Source organism: Balaenoptera borealis (genome assembly GCF_965194805.1).
Source record: "Balaenoptera borealis genome assembly, chromosome: 17".
Lineage (NCBI taxonomy): Eukaryota > Metazoa > Chordata > Mammalia > Artiodactyla > Balaenopteridae > Balaenoptera > Balaenoptera borealis.
In genome coordinates this window covers 1,349,351-1,365,728 of record NC_138876.1, presented here as the reverse complement: position 1 = coordinate 1,365,728, position 16,378 = coordinate 1,349,351, and the positions used below count along the sequence as shown (strand labels likewise).

The 16,378-nt window shown below is 48.9% G+C and overlaps 1 long non-coding RNA gene across 1 annotated transcript; it reads left to right on the top strand.

Moving 5' to 3' along the window:
* Window positions 1-1,120: 1,120 nt before the first annotated feature.
* On the top strand, window positions 1,121-3,747 carry LOC309614889. Its single transcript, XR_014236452.1, has 3 exons — window positions 1,121-1,474; window positions 3,159-3,191; window positions 3,333-3,747. It is a non-coding gene; the product is annotated as an uncharacterized lncRNA (long non-coding RNA).
* Window positions 3,748-16,378: the final 12,631 nt, after the last annotated feature.

Here is a 16,378-nt window from a genome sequence, read left to right as displayed (position 1 = left end):
CTGAACCCAGGGGCGTCTGGCTCCCTCCTCACATTAATGCCTGGGGTGGGGCTGGGGGGCAGGGAGGCAGCTCTTGGCCGCTCATGGGCACCCCGGCCGGTTCTGCCCAGAGGAGTGAGCAGAGTCTTGCCATCCTGAGGGTGTCACAGAGATGGGTTCACCCGCCGCTCCACCCCCATCCCCCTCCCCGTTCCCACAGCTTCTGCTGCACTGGGCCTGAGACCCTCATAGCCTGGGGTCTGGAGCCGGTGAGGGTCAGACTAGCAACCCCGGGCTCCCAGTGACCCCAGCCTTTCCTGCAGGTCCTTGTAATTTGCGTCCCTTCCCCCAGGATCACCAAGAGCGCCTGTCAGAGAAGGGGATGGAGGAGCTCCCGGCTCTGGGCCAGTCCCGAGGGGACTACAGCATCCTGCCCCCCCGAGGCTCTCCTTGCTGAGCCCCCTGCTAGGAACAGACCTCCCAGGTCCCCTCACTTGCTGGCGCCCGAGCTCCCCTGGGAAGGCGGCCTCGCTCTCCCTCCCGTGGTGTCTCAGATTTGTGACTCGGTTTCCTCAGTGGTCTACTCGTCCTCAGGCCCCAGCCCTCCTCCCCCGGGGCCTAGTGAGAGCTGTGGTCCCCGTGGGAGGGACGCTGTGGTCCCCAGCAGGGTGGACAGGCCAGGGATGACCCGGGCCACAGTGTGAGGGCAAGCCCCCAGCCCCGCCTCCACCCCTGAGGGTCCTCCTGTCCACAAAAAAGTAATCAACAGTCATTCTAAGAAAAGAGAATTTTAGTGGCGCCAACCTGAGGATTATAAGCTGGGAGACAGTCTTTCAGAAAACTCTGAGGACTCTTCCACCCGCTAAAGGTCAAGGCAAGGTTACATGTTTCTGAGACAAAGGGTTATACGCCAGATGGTGTATTATTGACAGTTTACACAATCCAGATCTACATGTACAAAGCGAGTAGTGGGTCATGGTGTTACAGCAGGCAGGTAGCTAGATACGAGCAGAGGAAGGGGGGCACGGGCCAGATGGCAGGAAACCATACATCTTGTAAACAACGGTGGCCCTTGGACAGACAGAGAAAAGCAGGAACCTCTGGACTGACAGGAAACCACACATTTTGGGATGGCAAGTGCCCTGGAGACAGACAAAGAAAGATGAGAAGAGGCTGGAATCTCCAGAGTCCAAAAGTAACCTTTTGCTCATTATACTCTGATTACAATAAAATTAGCCTCCCAGATAAGAAATACCCATCGGGCACCGAAGCCATGACACTCATGATCAAGGCTAAATAAAGAAGAAATGCCTCCGCCTCTTGGGAAGGTGGAGCTGGGAGGAAAATCAGGGAATACGACCCCAAACCCCTCCCTCCCCAATGAATATTCCGCCCCTTCACTTCTGCACCCCACATGAGCAGCTTGCCAAAGAAACTCCGCACAGCTACTCACGTGAGTCTGCCCGCTGTCGCACTGAGAGCGCGCTGTCGCTTCGTAAATCCTCACTTTACTTTCTTGACCTCTGTGTCTCCTCTCTGAAATCTTTGTGTGAGTGTGAGTGAGACCTGTAACTTGTATTCACCATAGAAAGTGCACAAGGGAAGGGACTGTAAGGATACAGTTAAAGTTCCTGATCAGTTGACTTTCCGTGACTCAGAAGGGAGCTGTTTTTGGTGACCTCACAAGTCCTCTGAAGTGCCCCCAGCAGCACAGGCTCTCTGCTGGTGTGGCGCTGCCAGGAAATGAACTCTGCTGCTTTTTAAACTCATCACTCTGTGAGATTCCTATGTTGCTGAGTGTAGCAGTAGAGGATTCTTTTTCATTTCCATGTAGTATTCTATTGTGTGCCCATGCCAGCATTTATGTATTTATTCTGCCCTTAATGGGCGTTAAGGTTGTTGACAGGTTTTGTTTTGTTTTGTTTTTTTTTTATATTTATGGCTGTGTTGGGTCTTCGTTTCTGTGCTAGGGCTTTCTCCAGTTGCGGCGAGCGGGGGCCACTCTTCATCGCAGTGCGCGGGCCTCTCACTGTCGCGGCCTCTCCTGTTGCGGAGCACAGGCTCCAGAGGCGCAGGCTCAGTAGTTGTGGCTCACGGGCCCAGTTGCTCCGCGGCATGTGGGATCTTCCCAGACCAGGGCTCGAACCCGTGTCCCCTGCATTGGCAGGCGGACTCTCAACCACTGCGCCACCAGGGAAGCCCCCTGTTGACAGGTTTGATGCTCATGAATAATACAGCTCTAAACATTCGTGGGCATTTATCTTGGTGAACTTTTTTCTCGAGTACGTACCTGGGAGTGGAAATGCTGGGTCACAGGTTATGTGTATGTTTAATGTCGACTGAAAGGAAGCATAACCTAAAAGTTGAGAATCATGTTTTATTTGGCGGCCTTTCTGAGGACTTCAAGTCTGGGAGGCAGCCTCTCAGAATAGCTCTGAGTTTCTGCTCGGGAGAGGTCAGGGAGGAGTGAGGATATACAGAAGTTTTGCAGCAAAGACAGGTAGTCGGAGCATCAAAAGACTATTGGAGTTATTTGTTTGTTTTGTTTTAAGGGCCGATTTTATTTATTTATCTTTGGCCGCACCGCACAGCATGCAGGATCTTAATTCCCTGACCAGGGATCAAACCCGTGCCCCCTACAGTGGAAGCCAGACTCCTAACCACTGGACCACCAGGGAATTCCCAAAAGATTATTGTTAATTAAAGAAAACCAGACATCTCAAGTTAAGGAATGTAGCGCTTTTCTATGAATAGGAAGATGTAAGAGCCTGGGCTCATTGAAATCACTCCTTTGATAGGCATCTCAGCTTCTAGGGCCAGTATCCCGTTCTTTCCCATCATGAGTCCCCTCGGGTTGCACAAGTGGGGCAGCTGCGGCAGCTGAGGGCTTGGCAGTGGGCACCCTCCTCGTCTCCATCCTGCGTTCCCTCAGGGCTCACCTTCCGGGGGGCGGTGGTGGTTGATGGCTGCAACATCCTTTGGCTGCTGACATGGCAGCAACATTTTCCATCCACAGGAACCTTAGCACATTGTGCCAGTTTATAGTGAGACTGGTAAAGTGTAAGCTCTCCAGCTGCTCCACATCCTGCACAGCTCCGGGTTATTTTCAGTACTTGTTATACTAGCCATTCTTGTTTGGATTTCTTCCTCTCCAACTTTCCTATATTTTGTTTTCCTAGATTAACTGCACGATTGAGTATATGATATATTTGGTAAGTGTTCTACATGCACTTAAATATGGATTCACTTGTTTGGTATGATGTTCCATATATGTCCATTATGTTAATTTTTTGCAATCTTGTACAAATTTATGTATTCTAAGTGACGTTCTTGTCTGCTTGTTCTATTGTTAGGGAACCATTGACCAAAACTGCCCGCCTTGGCCAGGCATGATAATAACCACTTTCACACAAAAGGAGGTCCCAATAAGGAACACGATGCTGCCGCAGAAAACTAACCAGGAGAATTTGGGAGGGGCCAAAAGGAGAGAGGAGACGCCAGCCCATAGCACATCCTGCCAACCTCCCAGAAACCCTCCGACTGGAATCCATCTTAACTCAGAGATGCACGCACCACCAGGAAGCGCCCTGAGTCAGACCAAATATGGGCACAAGTAGGATAATTGGCCAGAGACAGCCCAGAAAGTAACCCCATCACCATAAAACCCGAGACTGCGAGCCACGTGGCAGACCAGTCCTCCTGGGGCCCCTTACCCTCCTGCTCTCCGCCCGGCGCCCCTTCCCAATAAAGTCTCTTGCTCTGTCAGCACATATGTCTCCTCGGACAATTCATTTCTGAGCGTTAGACAAGAGCCCGCTCTGGGGCCCTGGAAGGGGTCCCCCTTCCTGCAACACTATCAGTTACTTAAAGGATTTATGTTAAAATATTTGTGTCACTGTAGATTTGCCTCAACTTTCACTTCTGCCATATCTTGCTTAAACATTTTGAAGCTGTTACTAGTTGTATACAGAGGTAGGATTGACATATCTTTGTGTTATATTGACTTTTTATCACTATGAAATATCTTTTAGTAATATTTCTTGCCTTAAAGTATACTTTATATGGCATTAATAGGGTGAAACAAGATTTCTTTGGATTACTGTCAGCATGATGTTTTTCCCACTCTTTTTCTTTTCAGCTATTCTGTGTCCTGATTTTTAAAGTCAGAGTTGTAACCAGTTTAGTGTTATTTTGTATCCAGTCTAAACAATTTTGCTTTTACTTTGGAATGTTAAGTCCATTTACATTTAACATGAGAACTAACATAGTTGGGTTAATGTAGTTCAGCCCTGACACTTGGTTTCTTTTTTTCTTTTTCTTTTTTTTTTTTTTATAAATTTATTTTATTTTATTTATCTATTTTTGGCTGCGTTGGGTCTTCGTTGCTGCACGTGGGCTTTCTCTAGTTGTGGCCAGCGGGGGCTACTCTTCGTTGCGGTGCACAGGCTTCTCACTGCGGCGGCTTCTCTTGTTGCGGAGCACGGGCTCTAGGCGCCCGGGCTTCAGTAGTTGTGGCATGTGGGCTCAGCAGTTGTGGCTCGTGGGATCCAGAGCGCAGGCTCAGTAGTTGTGGCGCATGGGCTTAGTTGCTCCGCGGCATGTGGGATCTTCGCAGACCAGGGCTCGAACCCACGTCCCCTGCATTGGCGGGCGGATTCTTCACCACTGCGCCACCAGGGAAGCCCCGGTTTCTCTTTTTCTAATGCAAGGGCCTGACCTCAGCTTTGCAGGCACCCACTCCCAAATGACTCTCTAGAATAAACACATTGCCAGCCACAGGACTAGGTAGGAGCCAGACATGCCCACCCCCAGGCTCCTTTGTTTTAGAGCTCTTAGTTGGTTTCTATAACTCACCATCCTGGGCTCTAGTTTTTCCTCTACCCATGCTTTAAATCCCCACTCTTCTGTTTCAAAGTCACCAATAAAGAGTGAGCCCACCAAACCCTAGGCCCCCACCCTCGACTTCATAAAAACAGAACCCCAGGCTAGTGCTAGCTCTCTCTCCCCAAGACCTCACATTGTGCCTCCAGGTATGCCTCAGGGTCTGTGATCAGCTCAGGTACAATTCTCTGATTGGTTGATGGTGAGGTAAGAGGGTGGTTAACATTATCAATCCTTAGGTGCTTGTAGGTTTGGGGCCTCATGATCATCAAGGAGTTTATTTCTTCCATTTGGTGGTGGTTTTAGCATCCATAAAACAACTCAGGAAATGTGCATCAGATACTGTTATCTGGGTACTTCAGAGAGGAGCTACAGCAGAGGATATGGGAGGAGGGTCTGTCCCGGGAAGACCCCAGAGGGTCCTGCTCAGTTACACGGAGTTATCACTCCTGCTTCTCTGCCCTTCTTCCTAGAGTTCCATGTTCCCATTTGTAATCATTTCACTTTACCTTGAAGAGCTTCCTTTTTTATTTCTTGTGGTTTGAGTCTGCTGGCAATGAATTATCGCAACTTGTGTATAAATCAAACTCTTTTGTTTTCTATATCTCTGAACATTATTTTTGGTTGGCATAGAATTCAGGGTTGCTAGACTTTGTCATTCATCACTTTCAAGATACAGTTTCAGTTTCTTCTGGCTTTTTTGTGAAAAGTCAGCTTTAGCTCTTAATTGTTGTTGTTTTGTAGATACTGTGTCTCTTTCCCCTGGCTGCTAAGAGTATTGTTTTTTGGTTTTCAGCATTTTGATTGCAGTGTCACTAGTTGGGATGACATTCTTTGCATTTATCCTGCTTAGAGTTTTCTGCAATCCATGGATCTGTGAATTATCTTTCATGGATTTTGAACAATGTTATCTCTTCAAGTATTTATTTATTCCCTCTTTCTTCCCTGTGGTACTCCAATCTCATGTAAAGTTAGACCATTTGACTGAGTCTCACAGGCCCTTATGCGCGATTAATTTTTTTCTATTGTTTTTATTCTCTCTAAGCTTCCCTTGGGCAATTTTATACTGTCCTGTCTCTACCTACGTTCATATCGTCTTCTGCTCTTAATTCATCCAAACGAGTTCTTAATTTCAGATATTTTATTTTTTAATTCCAGAATGCGATGGTTAATTGTATGTGTTAACTCGGCTGGGCCACAGTACTCTCATATGTGGTCAAACACTATTCTGGATGCTTCTGTGGGGATGTTTTTGGATGAGATTGCCATTTAAATTGGTGACATTTGCGTGAGGCAGACTGCTCTCCATAATATGGGTGGGTCTCATCTAATCAGCTGAAGGCCTGAATAGAACAAAAGACTGACCTCCTCCAAGCAAGAGGGAATTCTGCAGCAAACAGTCTTTGGACTTTAACTGCAGCATCAGCTCTCCGGCCTTCTGGCTGCAGGGGAGCAGAATTTGCCCCCCTAAAATACGTCTCTTTGGCACATTCATTGTTTTCAGCTGGTTATTTTCTGAGAAAGACATGGGAAGGGCTCTGACAACCAAGTAGGAGTTGACCTTTTTTAAGAAACATTTACATTTATAAGGGAAATCTCCATTTGGGATGACCAAATCTCTAGAAACTCTTATCATTGGAGAAGGCAGTGACTTAAATCTGCCTCACAATCCTGGTCACCTGCCATAACTGACTCTCCCCACCTTCAACAACCTGTTTTGTCTTTAGCTGAGGATGTATTTAAGGTGAGGGCTGCGGCCCCTTTGGTGAGTTACTCAGTTCTCCTGGGTCTCTCCCATGTAGACATGTTGTTAAACTTCTGCGTGATTCTCTCCTGTTAATCTGTCTCACGTCAATTTCATCCTTAGACCAGCCAGAAGGGTACAGGAAGACTTCTTCCCCCCCAGCACAGCCCATCCTGAAGATTTTGTCCCTGCAGCCAGTTCCTTAAAATAAATCTCTTTTTGTTTCTACACACATTCTATTGGTTGTAGAATCCTGGCCAATACAGAGAATATTTATTTGATTTGTTTCATAAAGTCCTATTCTCTGTCAAAACTCTCAGTTTTTAAAGTCTATTATTGAACATACTTGTCATACTTGTTACTTTAAAGTCCTTTTCTGCTCACTCCATTGTCTGGATCATCCGTTGGTCTGTGTCTGCGGCTTTTCTCCCCTATTGCTATTGGTCACCTTGGGGCCTTGTATAAATAAGAGCCAGAGGCCACGCATACCTCTGTAGTAGCGGTTCCCTCGTTTCCTCATTCACCAGGTCAACTCCATCACAAGTTGAGCTGGGTTGGGCTGGACCGCAGCAGCTTTAGGAAACTCATACCCCCTCCTGTCCCTCTCCTCCTAGGCTTCCGGTGGAGACTCGCGCAGGCCTGTCTCCTGGTCCTGGAAAGCGTGGCAGATGCCCTTCACGTCTGTGCGCCCTGCTTTTAAGCCTCCCACTCCCAACTCCTGCGGCCGCTTTAGACTCTGGCAAGTCTCTTCAGAGCAAGATCAGATGTGTGTTTGGAGCAGGCCTCTTTCCTCGGGTAGGAACTTGGCTCCTGAGAGCCGTGGGACTGCCGCGGACGTCACTCTTCCCTATACACGCCCCGCCCTGGGTACCACCGCCTGCATCCGGGACTCAGCGCGCATTCCGGTTTGGTTTCTCGTAGGTTTCGCTTTCCCGGAGCTGAGCGTGCTCGCCCCTCCCCCCTGGTTTGTGGATACAGTCCCGCTGGTGGTTGGCAAATCCCCAGGAAGGAAAGACAGGGCAGGCTGGCAGCGTCGGCTCAGCTCGGGGGACTTCCCCACCTCTGGAAGCCAGTCCGGTTGGTCCTTGTCCCTCTCAGCTCCCCAACTCGTTTACTTACGACACCTGCAACCTGCCTGTTTTTTTCTTCTTGGTCCAGTGGGAGCATGTGACCGCCAGTCTACTTCATCCTCGCAAATCCCGGACGCCCTCTGATGGCTACTGAATTTTATATGCTTACTTTGCATCCTGATTCATTACTGATTGTTTTCCAAATTTGTTACTTTTATTCCTTATTCTCTAGGATTTCCAGGTATACTGCCGTATCATCTACAAATGGACCTGGTTTTACTTCTTTTTCCATTCTAAAGCCTCTAATTGTTTAATGTTTTCTAACTGTATCAGTGAATACTTCTGACTGAATTTCAAATAGTGATGGGAATGCTTTTCTTATAATGGGTATTTTTCTTCTAATGTAAGATGATAACTTTTTTAAAAAAAATAAATGTTACATTTTATTTTGTTTATTTATTTATTTTTGGCTGTGTTGGGTCTTAGTTGCGGCATGTGGGATCTTAGTTCCCTGACCAGGGATGGAACCCAAGTCCCCTGCATTGGAAGGCAGATTCTTAACAACTGGACCACCAGGGAAGTCCTGTAAGATGACAACTTTAAGAGATTATATTCCTCTTGAATATTTTTAATTAAGAAAGGATAGTTAGTCTATTCAAAGGTACTTCAAAGTCTATAGATTTACTCCTATGACATTTATTTTCATATCTATTAATAGGATGAATTACATTAACAAATTCCCTGATATTTAATTATCACTGAATCCTAGGAATATATCCTACTTTGTCATACTGTATTATTTTCTTAATGTGCTGTTGGATTATGTTTGTTAATATTTCTTTAAGATTTTTGCACTGATATATCTAAGAGATGTTGGTCTGTAATTTTCTTTTTACAATTTTTATTAGGTTGGTTATCAATATTATACTGGCTTCATTAAAAGAATTTGGAAGTCTTCTTTTTTATGTTCTCAAACAATCTATGTGTCATTAGGAAAATCTGGTCTTTGAAGATTTTGTAGAATTTTTTGTGTGAAATCATCTGATCCTGGTTGTTTGTGCTGGGTTAGTTTCTTATTATGTTTCTTTATTTTCTACTGAAATTGATCTCTTTAAGCTTTCTCTCTCAACTGGGATAAATTTTGCTTAAGTGTATTTTCCTAGGTAGTTATCCCCTTCATCTGAGGTCCTGTATTTGTAGAAGGGTATATGAAATAGTCTGTTATCATTTAAAAATTTTTTCTCTCTTTCAATAATTACTTCACTCTTAGTATTTATTATTTGTATATTTGTACTGTCCCTCTTTTATTGATTAGGTTAGTTAGTTCCTCATCTAGTTCTTTTAATTTTTCAGAAAACCAAGCTTTTGCTTTATTAATCACATCTGGCTTTGTTCTCTGCACCATTTACTTCTGCTTCTAGCCTTATGATTTTCTTCTCCATGCTTTCTTCTGTTCGCTTTGGTTCCCCCCCTCCAGTTTTTTTGAATTGGGAATTTGATTCGTGTATTGTCATTTCTTTTCCTTTTTTACTAAAATCGAAGTTTAGGGCTTTAAAAACTTTTTTCTGTAGCACTGACGCTTGGTTATACTCTTGACTACATATAAAATCCTTGGTTCAAACTTTATTTTCTTTATTTTTTAATATTTATTTATTTATTTGACTGCGCCGGGTCTTAGTTGTGGCACGTAGGATCTTTTAGTTGTGGCACGCAGGATCTTTAGTTGCAACATGAGGGATCTAGTTCCCTGACCAGGGATTGAACCCGGGCCCCCTGCATTGGGGGCCCACTGGACCACTTAACCACTGGACCACCAGGGAAGTCCCCAAACTTGAGGGTGATTTTTTTTTTTTTTAATCATTTCTGCTTCACTGCGTCTTGAGGAGTCTGATACCAACCTATTTTTTTCCCTTACATATATGTTGTGGGTTGTAGGCACTAAGGGGCGCTTCTGTATCTTTTACATTTTTTAATATTATTTTTATTTTATTTATTTATTTTTGGCTGCGTTGGGTCTTCGTTGCTGCGCACAGGCTTTCTCTAGTCGCGGCGAGTGGGGGCTACACTTTGTTGTGGTGTGCGGGCTTCTCATTACGGTGGCTTCTCTTGTTGCGGAGCACAGACTCTAGGCACGCGGGCTTCAGTAGTTGTGGCACGTGGGCTTCAGTAGTTGTGGCACATGGGCTCAGTAGTTGTGGCTTGCGGGCTCTAGAGCACAGGCTCAGTAGTTGTGGCGCACAGGCTTAGTTGCTCTGCGGCGTGTGCAATCTTCCCTGACCAGGGCTCGAACCCGTGTCCCCTGCATTGGCAGGCAGATTCTCAATCCCTGTGCCAGCAGGGAAGCCCTGTGTCGTTTGCATTTTCTACTAGCATAGTCTTAGCGCTCACCATTCTAGGTAGTTTTTACAGGAACAGGTGAGCCCTTTTAGTTCGGATTTAGGTTGCTTTGTCCTCTTGTTTGCCTGCCTTCCTGCCTCAGTGCCTCTGCTACAGCTTCCGACTTAACGATCTCAAATGCCTGCTCCCTTGGAACTTTGTGAGACTTTATTTCTAAGCTGGTCTTTACGTTTTCCTCCATTTGTTTCCTCACTTTCATCGTTTTTCATCTCATGTCTTCTTTTTATTGCCTACTGTTGTTTTGAGGTTCTGAACTTCTGATGCAAGGTGTTCCTTCATATTTTCAAATGTTTTGACTCAGGCATGAGAGATTTATTCTGCTTCCTGGTTCGTTTTCTGAGACATTTTTCAAGAGAAAAGTTTTATTCTCGTTTTAATTTTCCCTGCAGTGTCTTCCCACAGATGGGTGCGCAGTAGGACGCGGCCTCCTGGCGCGAGGCCGCCCTCTTCCGGCTGCGCGATGAAGTGCCCCTGTTCCTGCGTCCGTGGTCTGGCGGTGGGAGGGGTGGGTGCCTGCCAACATCAGGAGTCTCTCTGGTTGCTGCAGCACTTAATTTCCCCTTCTTCCTTCCTTCTTTCCATTTGCCGCCAAGCCTGCAGGGGTTTCGCCCCTCCTACTGGTCTGCTTCCCAAGAAAGGATGCATCTCCCATTGCCCCTGCATCCCTGCATCTTCTCAAGCCCATCACCTGTAGCCAGGCCGCTGGCCAGCAGCTCTCAGTCTGGCTCCCAGCATCCCCACGAGGGGAGCTGGACCTTCTCTTTCTGAGGATGCTTTTGTCCAGCCCATCACTCTCAGACCCTTGGTTCCTTTCTCCCGTTTCCGTCCGCTCTCTCCAGCGATACCCACGCTGCACAGCAGGTGCCCCAGGTCCAAAGACGGCTCTGCCAGAAGTTTGTGTTCGTTTTTCTACATGAAAGTAAATGACATCTGTGGTCTCTCCATCTCCTATGCATGCTGAGGTCATGAGGGGCGTGGAGTCTTGTTCCCTTGCTCTGTTGATCTGAATTCCTTTTCTTGCTAGAAAGAGTAAATGGAGTTGGATGTAGGCAGCTGAAATGATCCTAGGGCCAGAACTCAGTGGGGTTTTTAAAACTTAAGATTCCAAATTTATTATTGCAAATATATAGAAATACAATTGGTTTTAATCTTATAACCAATGACCCTTCTAAATTCATGGATTAATTCCAATATTTTCTCTGTACATTATGTTCTAAACTCAAAATCACATGATGTCCAAATGATAAGAAGTTGATTTCTCATCTTTTTAAAAAATCTTTATTTATTTATATTTTCGGCTGCATCGGGGCTTAGTTGCATGGGATCTTTGCTGTGGCACGCAGGATCTTTTCATTGGGGCACACAGGCTTCTCTCTAGTTGTGGCTCGCGTGCTCTGTAGTTGCACACGCGGGCTTAGTTGCCCTGCGGCACGTGGGATCTTAGTTTCCAGACCAGAAATCTAATCCACGTACCCTGCATTGGAAGGTGGATTCTTAACCACTGGACCACCAGGGAAGTCCCTGAATGAGTAAAATGATGATCCCCTTGTTTCTCTATCCAGGACAGAGAGAGTAGAACGGGTGATAACAAGGGGGGAGGTGTTCAAGAGTTCACCATAAAGATGATGCAAGTTAGAGCCGGTTTTATAGTGACCTTTATCAGATTAGAAAGATCCCTTCTGTTCTTAGTTTGCTGAGAGAGTTGTAATCACAAATTGTGCTGAATTTAACAAATAATTTTCTGTATATATTGGATTATATAGTATGTTTTCCTTTTTGTGGGCCATTGGTGATTTTCCAATATTATGTTTAGGATATGTTTTCATTAATTTTCATGGGCTATTGCTCTGGAATGTTCACTTTTTGTAATACCTTATCCATTTTTATTTAAAAATCAAGACTATGCTAGCTTCTTAAAATTAATTAGGAAGTGTTCATTTCTTTCTTTCCTCTGAAAGAAGCTTGGAAGATTGACACTATCTTTTCTTTGAATGTTTGGAAGAATTAACCAGTGAGAGCATCTAAATCTAGAATTTTCATTTGCAGAAAGTTTCTTTTAAATCAGCTTTTTGAGGTATTATTTGTAAACAGTAAAATTTATGAATATTAAGTATAGTTTCATGAGGTTTCAGAAATTGTTTTGGCTGTTTTAACTGCTTTGCATTTTCATATAAGTTTTTGAGTGGCCTTATTAACCTCTTCACAAACACCAGCTGGTGGGTTGATTAAGATTACATGGAATATATAGGTCAGTTTGGGGAGACTATAAATAATATTGTCTTCCAATCCATGAACATGCTATATCTCTCCATACATTTAAGTCTTCTTAAATTCCTTTGGCACATTTTTTTTTAAATATTTATTTATTTATTTAATGTTGGCTGTGCTGGGTCTTAGTTGCGGCACGTGGGATCTTCGTTGAGGCACGCGGGATCTTTCGTTATGGCGCTCGGTCTCTTTGTTGCGGCGCTCGGGCTTCTCTCTGGTTGTGGCATGTGGGTTTTCTCTCTCTAGTTGTGGCGTGCGGGCTCAGTAGTTGTGGCGCACGGACTTAGTTGCTCCATGGCATGTGGGATCTTCCCGGACCAGGGATCGAACCCAGGTCCCCTGCATTGGAAGGCGGATTCTTTACCACTGGACCACCAGGGAAGTCCCAGTATGTCACATTTTTGATGATACTCTAAATGACATTGATTTTTCATATTTTTGTAATTTAATTTAAAATTTTTTAATTGAGATAAGGTAGATTCACATAGAGCTTTAAGAAGTCATGGAGAGATCTGTGTACACTCTACCCAGTGTGTACGAATAGTTACCGTTTGCAAATGGATTGGAAGACTCGGTACTTTGGGGGTTTATTATTCTCCCCAAACTGATCATATATTCCATGTAATCCCAACCAAGCTTCCCTAGAGCCCTCAGAGAGAACACGGCCCTGTCTGCTGTTTAGTATCGGACCTCTAGCGTCCAGAACGGTGAAATCATAAACTTCTTTTAAGTCATCCAAATTTGTGGAACTTTGTTACAGCAGGCCTCGGAAACATATACCTCTGTTGGTGTAAAGTGTGTCCCTTTGTCTGCGGTGATGTCATACGAGGCTCCACGGAGTAAATCACTCTGCGAGTTCTCAGGTGATGCTGCTGATCGAGGCACTTGGGCAAAAACACCAGACCCATTCCTGATCTCTGTAACAATCCCAGCAGGGTGAAAAATCACACCCTGCAGTGTAGAAATGGCACAAAAGGGTCAGCCCCCCCCCCCAGGAGGCTGGTTGGTCTCAGGAGGGATGGAGCCGGACGGAGGGCTCCGTCCCTCCTGCTGAGATGTGGCGGCTTCAGCGTCAGCAGCGGCCAGACCTGGCTCGGCAGGGCATCCGCGCTCCCAGACCCAGGCGCAGCCCCCGTCCCTGCCTCCGTCACTGCTCCACTCATGCGCCCACCGGCACAGCTGGCCCCCGGACGGCACGGCTCCACAACCGGGCCGGGATGTGGTCATCATCGCGTCAGCCTGCAGTACCAGGGAACCCGTGACGGGGCTGTGGAGGTGGCAGCTGCAGGGAGCAAAACCCCTGGGGCAAATCAACGGGCAGCAAGCAGAGACCTGCCAGCCAGTTTTCAGACCTGGAACCCTGGGCCCCCAGAAGAAAGCAACTGCCACACACACGTTACAGGTGGTGACCCCGCCCTTCCTGAAAGGTGCCCACAGCTTTAACTCGGGACTGTACCCTAGGCACGGCGACACCCGGACGTTTCAAGAGCTGTGAGATGCGGGATGTGAGCGGACGGCCACGCCCAGAGGCCGGAGCATCGTGCCCGACGTCCCCCGTCCCCCGTTAGAGCAGCAGAGCGGGCGCTCCAGGAGCTCCAGGAGCTGTGGAGGAGTCAGAAGAGGTGATTAAACTAGAGCCACCGTGGAGGCACCGGAGCTGCTGCCCATCACTTCCTGCGACAGTGTGACAGCAGCCAAAGCAGACAGAAACGCCAGCACAACACGTTCCACTTCCTCCCTGATCTCACTGCTGAGGCTCCTGCATTTTTCCGACCCAGAGGTGGCGAGAGAGCGGGGTTTGGGGCGGAGGGCGAGGCGTGGGAGAGTGCTGAGGGCTGAGCAGGGGGAAGCATCCGGAGGGCCCCTGGGCTGGCCTGCAGGTGGGCCAAGAGCACAGCCAGAGGGCGTGAATCCTTGCTGGCAGCGCCCTGAGTCGGGTGTGGGGGGCACTTCTCCCACGAGGCTGGCAGTGAGCCCACACCTCAGCTGCACCCCAATTTTTCAGGATCTGAATGAGAATCACAGGCTCCTGTCTGGATCCGAATGGGTGGGACTCTGAGGGGTGGGGCCCAGAGCCAGGTAAGGGGTCTGAGGCAGTGGTGGACCGAGGCCACCATCAAGGTCACTCCCAGCGCGATGGATGACGGGGCCTGGAGGGTGGGAACTGGGGGTCTCAGCTGGTTCCAAGCCAGGGAGGAAGGCCTCCAAGCGCGGTCGCACTCAGTCGCCCTGTGGCGGGAGGTGACACAGGACCCGGGGGCTCCTCGCGCCCCAGGGTGGGGCCACGCTGTGCAGCCTGGGCTGCAAACCCAGTGCTGTTATCAGGCAACTGAGCTCGGGAACCCCGAGGGCGTGTAGGGCCCGGATGGTGTGGCCTGGGTCAGTGGGACACACAGGGCCACCCCTGGGGAGCCTGTCAGTGCAGCCGGGACCCAGCAGACCCACTGGACCGGGCAAGAAGCCCCTCAGGATCGGCCTCCGCCAGCTCTGGAGCCTGTCCGGCGTGGCTGGCAGTGGCAGCGCCTAGCAGGCCAGCTTTGTCCTGCTGCTTCCGCGCTTCCGGACGGCAGGCTGTCCACGCACAGGCCCGGGCAGGGGTGGGGTCTGGATTTCCAGGGGCCATCCTTGGGGGCAGGGGATCAGGAGGTGACAGGCAGTGCACCTGCTTGCTCCGGGATGGAGGGCAGAGGCCAGTGGGCAAGTGGGCAGTCTCGTGGGTAACAAAAACGTTCATCAAGAGCAGAACTGATTTTATCCGAAGGCCCCGTCCTCACAGGGGGCCAATCTGAGGCTGGCCAGCGGCCCAATCACAGGCCAGGAGTCAGGAAGGCTTGTTTCCCTCCCCAGGACACCCCCATCCCCAGAATGACCCTAACTGCAGCCGTTGTGTCAGCGCCATGACAGTGGGGATTCACAGGGACGGAAGGGGCCCACCCACCGCCAGGCTCGGGTAAATGTCTGGGTCGTGGTGGCCTGGTCTTGGTGCTGGGGATTTCAGGCACAGGCCTGTGGTCACCGAGGGACACGGGGTCCCCTCGCCCCCAGTCGTGTCTGTTTCTGGAAGCCCAGAGGACCATCAGGGCCCCCTGCCCGTCCCCAGCCCACAGCTCCTTGTGAAAACAGCGGGCTTTGTCTGCTGGGGGAGCTGGGGTGACTAGTGACCAAGGTAATTTATGATCCGACAGAGGATTCGAGAACAGCCCCTGTCCCCACCCCTCCTGCCGCCACAGGCTGACCCCAGGCCCCGCCCTGTCTGCCTCTGAGTCTCCTCCCAGCCTCTCCTCCCAGCCTCTCCCAGCACCCAGGACCGAATGAGATCAGAAAGGAGGCCAGGAGGGCATCTGGACATTTAGCGACCACTGCCCACTGTGCCCCCTGACACCCCTAGTCCAGTGCCAGAGAAACAGGGTCACCTTTGAGGATGGCCCATTCCTGCCCACAGGGGCTGACATCGGGGAGACCCGCCGTGGCCGGGACCGCGTGCCTTCGGCCCAGCTCCAGGTAGGGCTTCTGTCCCAAAGAGTCCTCCTGCCGCCCGCCCCACGCCCACCCGGGCTGCTTCATCACGCCCACATCCAACAGCACCATGCGATCTGGGGTTTTCGAATTTTTCACAGATTCACATTCAACTCCATTACGGCATGAAATGACACATGAATAAACGCACAACGTAAGCCCAGATCCTCCCCCCGGGCATCTCCAGTTTCACCCCTTCTGTGCCCACCTCCAAGCCGGGCCCATGCCCGGGCAGAGGCTGGACAGCAGGGAGGGCTGGAGTGGCACCCAATAAAGGGAGGCTCTGGGTGCACCAGCACCAAGGCGGAGGCTGCACCTGGCCAGGCATGGTCCCTAGGACGTGCCAGGCAAGAGGGGCCGGGGGACAGTCCTGCTGGTTGGACCACTGGGTGAACTGGAGGGGAAATGACCCCAACCAGCTGCACACCCTCCTTCATAACCAGCACTTCCTCCCCCTGTGGCAACGGGAAGCTGGGCGTGCAGGGCGTGCCGAGGCCCCCAGAGGCCCGGTGGCTGCGAGTGG